Source organism: Aphelocoma coerulescens, chromosome 2 (assembly GCF_041296385.1).
Source record: "Aphelocoma coerulescens isolate FSJ_1873_10779 chromosome 2, UR_Acoe_1.0, whole genome shotgun sequence".
In the NCBI taxonomy this organism is placed as follows: domain Eukaryota; kingdom Metazoa; phylum Chordata; class Aves; order Passeriformes; family Corvidae; genus Aphelocoma; species Aphelocoma coerulescens.
This window is the reverse complement of record NC_091015.1, coordinates 130,549,077-130,559,069: the sequence shown is the minus strand read 5'-3', so window position 1 is coordinate 130,559,069 and position 9,993 is coordinate 130,549,077. Positions and strand designations below refer to the sequence as shown.

Genomic DNA, 9,993 nt, shown 5'->3' with positions numbered 1-9,993 from the left:
AAAAAAAAAAAGGCATTTTCAGGAGCCCTTAAAAAAAAAGTTTTTAGATAAATGGCCCACAGGCAGAGATAAAGCCCTGAATTTCAAGGTCCTATAACTCTCACAGAAGCTTCATCATCATTGTCACAGCTGACGTACAACATTGATTTTTGTGTTATTATCCAGACCAGCCAGGACATAATGTGTGAACATCTACCATCTATTTTTCCACTGGCTTTTATTTCTAATGTGCCCCAGACTCTGAGCAAATGTGAATCCGAGCCCCTTAGTTCAGTCAAATTTATTATCCTTAAGGGAGGGGGACCGAAATCACAATTGTAAGTGCTCCCTCCGCTCACACACGCATGCACGCACACACACACTAGATGTGCTGTCTGTGCACCACTCCCCTATTGTTTTCACTGTAACTGATTTTGGCACCAGCTCTTTAGCACTTTGGAAGGGCCTTCATTAGCACTGGGACACTGTCCAAAAGGAATCCAGAAAAATCAACACATGGCTGCTCTTGTTCTCATGATAAATGACAGCTTTGGCTGAAAAACAACAACAGTAAGGAAGCAAAACAAAACCCAAAAAGCAACAAGGGTAGCCATAATGTGAATAGGAGAAGTCAGACATGACTAACTCAGCCTGGATGAGGGAACAGGCTTGGCTGGGAGGGGGCAGGGGAATTCCTCCCTCAGTACTGTATTAAAAAAGTGGTTTGGCCTTTACACTGACATGGGGGGTTCGTTCTCAGAGGGGAGAGATGCAGGGCAGCGGGAAAACACTGCCAGACCAGACCACACCACTTCGATGACGTGAAGTAAAGGGCACCAGCACAGTGTGCTATGGAAAATAAAATGTCTGCCATCCTCATGAGGAGAAAGAGGGACCCATGTCCCTTATGTAAAGCAGAACTTATAAATGCAGAGAATGTATTAGGCTGCCGTATTAACCCATTTATTCCCCAATGGCTGTGTTTACACTCAAATCCTGAAGTGCTTACTCAGGCAAAACTCCCAGTTGACCTAGTCCTGAAGGCTTTAATCAGGAAGTATGCCCAATGACTTCAATGGGAGCTTTGTCTCAATAACTATTCAGGATATGGCCCATAGGGATCTTGAAACTAGAACTAATTGAATTTTTTGCACGACATGCCTTTTCACTTGAAAAGAACCCTTTTTATCCAAAACCAATTCTTCACAAAATGCATCAGTCATTTTTTTTTTTTTTTTTTATTATTGGAAAATTTCTATCACATTTCACCAGAATGGTCTCAAAGTTCTTACTTTGTACAGCTTAAAAAAAAAAAAAAAAAAAATAGCTGGAGAAAAAGCAAATCCTTATGGGCATCTTTACTTTTTAGCCAAGAAAAAAAAATTGACAAGCAAATAGCTTTAAACAATGTTGGTGAAAACTGTGGAAAACACCTAGGGAATGTCACAAGAAAAAGTAAAGTCCTTTTTTTAAAGCAAGGAAAATCGGCTTACTAAGTTTATTTTGTCGCTATTGTTAAAAAATTAATTCCTTGCATTTTGATTTCTTACACTAAGAACTATGATACACTACCAGTGAATACACAAGTTTGCATCTGTAGTTATCTTAAACCACCACAGACAATTTTTAAACTCATTTTGTAGCCTTTAAAAAGGAAACAAATATCAGCCCTGACCTGTGAAGTCTTCCATACACTTAAGCATAGGAGCTATAGGGAGTCCTTCAAGTTGCACAAAATTCAACAAATATTTTAGAACAGGCTGACATTCAGAACAGAAGACGGATGTGGAAAGAAGCACCATAAAGAAAATTTTGAGGCAAACATCCACAAATCTGTGAAAAGATGCACAAACCCATCCTAACTGTGACAAAATTCTCCTGCAACTGCCTAAAAAGTGGGGTTTGTGCCTTTATTTTAGAAGTCTGAGAACAGCCTGCTTTTCCAAAAATGTATTTCAGGGTCTGGAGTCCAATCCAAGAAAGTTTTAAAATACATTTTGAACTTATATTTTCAAATGAGAGTATTTATTGAATTTCATGGGAAAAAGAAACAAACAAACAAAAAAAATCTGCTGTAAATAAACCAAAGCAACATTTTCCAGAAATCCTCCTTGAGCTCTGCACACCATGTATCTCATCCCAACTTGGCACACATCAGATGGCTGGTCAACAGTGACCCATGAGAATACGCACAAGACCCTCACACATCAGCTGCATTACAACTTGTTCATTACCACGCACAGCATCCCACATTGATCATGAATATATATCATTAGGAAACAGGCTGTACACTGATGAGAAGGAGTTTGGAAATTGTCCTGCTTGAAATTCACATGAGAAGTACATTTCTGATAGATGCTTAGGCTGTTGACTTAATATGGTTAAAAGCTAAGCAGGTATTATATTGGAACTTGCACCTGGATCTCTATCCATTAAAAAATATTTAGAGACAAGTCCTATTACTGACTTATATTTTGCTACAAAGCAAAAGGCCTGATGAGATTTGCTGAGAGATCCCCTCTGGTGTCTGAATTGAAATCAAACTCGGGTCAGGCATTTGTTCTGAAACTACATGAAACAGCACACCTCAGTGTTTTCAGATGAGCTTCATGTAAAGCTAGATCTTTGCAGAGCTACAGTTCAAACAAAAATTCAGGGACACTAGTAGATTTGAGCTTATGCTTTCCCATATCTCCCTTGTGAAGCTAAATCACTGGGAGCAGTCAGTTGAGTGACTTCTAAATTCCCCTTCACACCCACCCAATTAAACTTTTATCATATGGGTTGATCCTGTGATATAAAACGCAAGCGTGTCTTAATGCAATCTGAAGTCGCAGGCAGCCTTCTGGGAGAAGGGCAGATGCCTGATGTACCTTAAGCTGATGTATTGGATGCTGTTTTTTCCTGCTTTATGCCATTAGTACACTTGTTCACCATCTCCCCTACCACATTGCCATCAGGGAGATCTAAGCTTGGCAGCAGGCTGGGATCCCTGCCTCTAAGCTGAAAGAGGTTGAGCTATTTGCAGAAATAATGCTTTCCAGACGTACTAAACAGCACTCATCTTTCCAGATGGAGGGGCATTAGTGTTGCTTCCAGCCATCTCTTCACCTTCTGGTGTACTTGCCACTCCTCCCGTATGCACCACGAGCCTTATGCTTCAGATACCTCTCCTGCATGCTGAGAAACTCTGCGAGCTGCCTTGCACCATGCAGCCCTTGGAGCCAGCTGGAGGAGGGATACAGCCCATCCCTTTTAGCGTGGGACTCCTGTCAGATGGGAAAAGGGAAATGGGGGGCTCTGAAAGGAGCCTGAAGTTCAAGGACCCCTTTTTTTCTCCCATGGTCTGTATTCCTACTTAAAGGATTTAAAAAGGAGAGGATTTGGCAGGTAGAGGATCTGCTGAGGAGAAGCGTTGATAGCAGCCAAGCTAAAGAGGGGGAGAGAGAGAGAAAGTCAGTGATGAAGAGGTAACAGTCCCACTGCTAAACTAAAGCTTTTAATGGTCCCACAAGACCTGCAGACTGTCTGGTCCAACGACTAACGGCTAAGAGCCAAGCCTTGAACATGCAGATCTTGGATCTGTGGCACACCAGGCTACATCAACCCTGACGAGGTCATCTGGATCACATGAATGCTTCAAGTCAAACAACTGAAAAAAAATTTATTTTTTCTTTCTTTTTTTTCCTTTTTTTGTTCTTCATGTGAATCCCCAGTGGAAGAAATCCACCGAACAAGCATGTTGATTTTGGCAAAGGCACACACAGTCACTCTGTTCTAAAGATGAGCTGACACGTGCAGATTCACAGATTAGCCATTTCTAAAGGTTAATTAAATATTGCCATTGTTTTCCAAGCTATTAATGTATGTTATTCTATTTTTCTCTGTTAAAGAACATCTGGGTTTTGGAGTTAAAAAATATGCAACCCTTTGTCCCCCTTCGAAAAAGGTCTTAAAAAATACACACAGAGTGTCTCCTTTAAAAATATGGCATCACTGTCTTCAGAGTCACATTACAAAGTTGAGGAAAAAAATCTTTGAAAAAATATTAGGAAAAATGTTCTTCCATAGATCAAAACATTTGATGTGCATTCTCGTCTGCTGAGCGTGTCTCAGAACCAGCTCACACAGTAAATGAGCTGTAGAAGAGGCTCCTGGTATTAGTCAGCCCTTCATTATTTGCTGAAGTTACTCAAAGTGATTATTACATTCAGATATGTTCCTGCTCCATCCTTTGATGCCAGGATGTATGACAGCCAGTTTTGTTAACAGTGCTGGCACTGCTGGGTAAATTAAGTGGATCCGCACAGCTTTCCTTATCCCTGTCCTGTGTCCCTCCTCAGCAGTTTGGACTCAGGTGAAAGAAAGAATGAGTAGAATTAAGAGAGTGGAGGTATACAAACACTGATTTGGTAGAGTTTTCTTGGCTTTTCAGGGATGTAAATGACTACAAAAGACTCAAGTCAGTCTTACCCTAGTGATCAAGCTTGGCAGCAGAAGCAAAGGAAAGCTAAGCTTTGCTTGCAGCTTTACTCTGCTGTTCCCGTGATACCTGAGGCAAACCAGCTTCATTCCTTGCACCGAAACTCCTTCATTACATCTCCATGCCTCCACATCTCCAAGTGCTGGACAGTCTGAAAAAGCAACATGATAACATTTGTCTTCTCTTTGCACAGATAACTGCTTAAGATGCACATAAAAAAAGGGAATTCACTTCAGCATCTTCTGTGCCTCCATTTACCTCTCTGTCAAGTGGTGACAGTCACATGCAGGTAATTCACAGTTGTGTCAAAAAGTTCAAGCTATTAATGCAAAAAAGTGCTTGAAAATTCTTAGTTGTAAGGAACACAGAAACATAAAATGTTGTTCTAAGAATGAGAATGTGATTTTTCATACTCCGTGGCTATTTCTCATAAACCAGACTTTAAGTTTCAACTTATGCTATCTGTACTAATCAAAGTCCTTTGCAAATCCTAAAGAGATTAACCCTCACTGTTCCATTCTGGCCCCAAATGTGTTTAGGTCCCAGTCACCACCTAGGACATAGTCTTGCCAACTGAGTGGTAATGAACAAACTAAACCTGCTGATGACACAAGTCAAAAACCAGTGAGGGTCTAACTCACATTCTTCTGCATGACCTTATCATCTTTGCAGCCAAGCTGTAGTAGTATCTGATCCCCTTTTCACCTCCTTTCTAGGGTGTCAAACTCTGGTGGATCTGGTGGATTCCCCTGCTTACCTGGCCACACTAGCAAGAGATGAAAGGAACTCTGCAGTGTCTCCTGCATCCCTCTATAAGGCATCAAGGGCCAGAAAAGCAAGGGCATAGAACTCATGGTGGGAGGTAAGCCTGGCTTGGAGCAAGACCAACCAGCATTTGCAGGGTGCCTACCATATCCTGTGCTGCCATGGACTCAGCTACCTGTACTCTACACCACCATGTACAGTCCATTTCCCTACTGCCCAGTACATTCAGCCCTTTCTGATCCTGCTGGGATCACAATAGTCAGATGAAATGAGAATAACTCTGTTATTTATTTCTGTCATGTTCTTCTTGGAAGGACTGACAATTCCTCCTAACAAGCATTTCACTAGTCGACAAAAAGTTATCCATATTGCAGTGCCTCTTCTGACCTGCAAGTTAGCAAACAATAAATCTTAATTACACTTAAATGCTAGAAATTTGCAATGAATGGGGCCACATTAGTCAGTTGTGAATTGGTCCTGACTCCTGCCTCTGCTTTGGCTGGAGATGCAGCTGCAGGAATACATAAATTAGATTTTTATTTGTTTGTGCCAGTACAATCAGTTGTAGTTGTTTCTTAAGAGCATTTCCAGTATTAGTGGGCTTACTGGCATTCATCCTATTAGCATCTCTGATGCAGGTGCCATCTGGAAAGTTTTATTTTAAAAGACTTTTAGTATTGTACTTAGGTTAATAAGAAAGCGTTATTTTTAAATATCGCGGCAGTTTTCCAGAGTGCAGCTCAGTCTCATGACATCTGCTCAGTGGATACTTGTTACCTTTGGGTTTATTGAAAGAAACCCTCTGAATAACCTTTTTGTTAGCAATCTGCTTTATCGGCCCTGCAATGGAATAGCGCTGGAGTGCAAATGGAGCTCCTAGCAGAGGGGATTTTCTATGCTGTAACAAGCTCTTTGGTATTCCAGCACTTACGTGTCATAATGTTCAATAAAATCACCCAGACCTCCTCCCCACTTCCCTCTTTGTGAGATTCTGCCATCTTTATTCAAGAACTGGAGCTCAGTTGACAGCCCAGCCCAGCTCTGTGGATGCCGTGCAGATCCCCCTCTGGAAATGGGGGTTTGGGGAAGATTTCACTGCTGCAACACAGGCAGATCTATCACGTACTGTTTTACACTGTACTGTTTTAAACACTGCAATGAGGCCAATCTTAAGTGACTGCTCCTACTGTTTGGGAGCACTCACATATTACACCGGATGAGTAATGGCTCATTCGCAATAAATAAAAAGATTCATCCACTCCATTTCCAAATTTCACCCATTCCGATATTTAGCATTCAACGGGAAAATGATTCAATGGAAATCCTGTTGGTGAACAAAAGGGTTTCATTTATACCAAGCAAAGTGGGTCCCATTGGTAGAAAAAACCCTCATACCCTTCATGAAATTCACCTTTATTAGCAGCTGACAGAGCATGGCTGGCAACCCAAACTAGCTATTCAGCAGCTCCCATTAATGAAACCAGAGCAGAAACCGTTCTTACAAAAGCATCAGCCAAAGCTTGGGCTCCTGCTTGGTGACATAATTCTCAATATAATAAGCCAAATTTTGCAGAGTAAAGAGCAAGAAAATTGCAAACATAAACCAAAGTGAACGAATTGAAATGGTTTTTTCCTATGAAACAGTGGTGCAAAAACTAAGTGTCACTCTGAAGACTTAGTCAGGGTCAAAACCTCCAACTGGGTTGATTCTGGTGTGGCTCCACAGAAATCAAAGAGGCAAAAGTGCAGAGGCTAATTGATTCACAATTCTTAAGTGTTTTTTTTACAACTCAGTGTAATTTCTATTCTGGCATAAGGCCTGGATCTTTTTAAATATGGTTGAGTAAAAATGAAGAAATAATATTCTCAGAAGCTGTTTCAGGTCTTCTGTAAGCACTAGGAAAATGTAGTCATTCTAACTGAATGAAATGGAAACTCCAGGTTTGTGAGTGTTCCTAGCATACAGAGTGCAGAAATCAGACACAATCTTAGGAGACTTCTATAAGTACACAATTTATACTAAAATAGCAAACAATACAGGAGTCACCAAAATGTTGGACAGAGCACCAAAATAACCAGGTTCTGCTTCAGCTTCAAACAGACTGAAGTCAAAAAAGTTGTGTTTGGGAGTGGCAGTTGATAGTTTTCTGGCCAAATCTTGGATTTAGGTTCATTTCTAAAGCAGGCAAAGTTGAGTTAGTCTTGCAAGAAAGAATGTCACCGGTCACCTGACATCAGTGTGATGCTGTCATTCTTTTATAGATGTCTTTTCTTCTGGTGTCACACCTGACTTTATGAATAGTTTACAAAATAAAAGTTTACAGACAAAGTCTAGAAGAGAGAGTTGAGATCAGCTTTGTGGTTTAGATGATAGCTTCTAGAAAGATGAATTTCAAAGTGAAGTAACAAACAAGTGACATAAGAAATATTCCAGGAGATATTTTAGAAGTCTTGGGAACATTAATTCCGGATGCAAAGCCAAAATGTTGTCTCCAGCCACTGGGCAAGAGCAGTCAGAAAAGACCGAGAATAATTTAAAAAGCAGGTGGAATATGCAAATCAGTTCAAACCAAGATGAACAAAGGCAGATTGTTTTAAATAGAGAGAAATACCTTTGGTAGCAAGGTCATATCAGTCAATTTTGTACTGCCTATAAAGAGAACTTTCTCCACTTTGACAAATATATGCCCTCCCATGTTTTTCCACACTGTGTCAGGATCCCTACAGATGTAGGGATCTGTGTCTCCAAGTGCTACTCAGCCAAGGAACAGCAGTGTCCTCAGGTGCAGTGACTGTAGGTCTGCACAGAGTATCTGGCTGCAGGACTGGGAGAACAGGTCCTGGCAGTCCAGGAGCTGGATCAGAGGCTGATGACCATCTGTACTAAGTCTGTCAGCCAAAACTGTCTTGGCCAGTACAGAGCTGGAGAATGATCATGTCTTTGTCTCTTTTTGATCTTTCGGATTACCCTGGGAATCAGGGGAGCTACTGGAAAGGCACAATACAGGGCTCAGAAGGAGAAAAACAATCCAATAAAAATCCTGGACCTGAGCCTCCTTGGAGCAGAAGATCTTATTCTTGGAAGCCAGCAAATCTGTTCTCGAGCCTTCCCACTGTTGCCACAATATATAAAAGTTTGCATTTACTACTTATGGATTGCCTCTTCAGGAGGATTCTGCATTTTTTTCAGGCTCTTGGAGATGAAGGACCATTTGGATTCTCCCAGTAGGTGTATCCAGGTCTGATTGTGAAGCCTTCATGGAGATGGTCTCTCATAATATAAATCAGTCACGACTCTGTGAAGAGTCATCCTGCTGAGGTTTGAGATCGGAATGCTCTTCAGGCCACTTCTCTATCTCCCATCTCCAGGAAATCTGTATCTAATTTCATAACATAATTCCTGGGCCAAACTTCTCTGACTAAAAAATTCATAAAAAATTAGTGGCAAAATGTTAGTGATGCAGCTGTGATTAAAGTCCATATCAAGGAAGAGCTTTCCCATGTACTTTTATGTTCAAGCCACCAAACCAGTTCTGCAACAAGATGTGGCACCAAGAGTTTCCTGTCTATCCAATGTCTTATCTGAGAAAAGACTGACTTGACTCAGAGCTAATGAGGCTGCAGACTAAATCCATAAGGCAAATTCACATATATTAGGCTGGCATGAGATCTAATAATAGGGTGTTGGAATAATTTTGATACCCACAGGAATAGAAGCACTTGTAATAAAGGAAATATGCCAACAAGGAACTAAGATTTTACTGATCTGGAGTTAGTCATTAGCCCCATAGGCTGAGAAAGAATTAGCAGCAGCTAATAGGATGCAGAGAGATGTGCATATTTATGTGATCCGAATGCCATGCATTCTTAGATGAGTACTTGCCACTGCTGGGAATTTTATAAAGATATTTTTGTTTATGATAGGGCCAAATAGCAGGGGTTTTTTCATACAGTTGTTTGACCTGCCTCCAATCTACTCTGCTCTTTCTTTTTTTCTTGTATCTCAGTCAAGAATTGACAAATCTGGCACCTGGTACAAACAGCAGATGGGACAATCTCCAGTTTTTGTTTCAATGCCACCAATAGTCATCAAAGGTGAGGAAACTAAGCAAGAACCACAAACACCTACCCTTTCTTTATTCTTGACTAACTACACAGAGACACATACAGCCCAGAGCTGCTGCTGTTTTGTAAAATCCACACTTGAGTATAGACACAGTAAGTGAGATCCACTCTCCTACAGACCTGAAACAGCATGCTTACAGCTGCTCCTCAAGCTTCTTGGGGGAGGAGAGGTGAGAGGAGAGGTGAGAGGGACAAGTTCTGACCTGCTCCAGGAACAGGGGCTGGAGGCGGTTCACAGGGACACTGACAAGGCAAGGTGGAAAGAGGGAAGGAACAAATGAATGCATTTCCAAATGCAGAGCAGCTTCTGCCAAAAGCAAATCCATTAGCAAGATCCTTTGAAGAAAATGTGTAGGTAAGAACCACTAACCACTCCTGGGAGATAAAGGATTATTACTCTACATCGAAATGTGTTCCTATATACCTGACATGGTAAAGCAAGCCTAGGACTCCAGCTCACTTATTATCCCCCAGTGTTATTCCCTCTTTTCTTATGCTCACCCAGCTGTGGAAAACAAAATAGAAAAAACAACCCAAACCACTCTATTAATGGAAAACATTTTTACTCCAGTGGAATCAAGAGATGCGCACTGTCCCTGAATTAAGCTCCAAGGGATTGAGGAATGCAGGTAATTTCCAGC

At 41.2% G+C, this 9,993-nt stretch overlaps 1 long non-coding RNA gene across 1 annotated transcript in view; it reads right to left on the bottom strand.

Annotated features, from left to right (window-relative positions):
* Positions 1–1,355: 1,355 nt before the first annotated feature.
* LOC138105927 (uncharacterized) overlaps positions 1,356–9,993 on the bottom strand; it is a 31,837-nt gene continuing 23,199 nt past the window's right edge. Inside the window, exons 2-3 of the long non-coding RNA XR_011148801.1 lie at positions 4,453–4,613; positions 1,356–3,409 (exon numbers count right to left, since the gene is read on the bottom strand). This is a non-coding gene — a long non-coding RNA (uncharacterized lncRNA). The remainder of the gene's footprint in view (positions 3,410–4,452; positions 4,614–9,993) is intronic.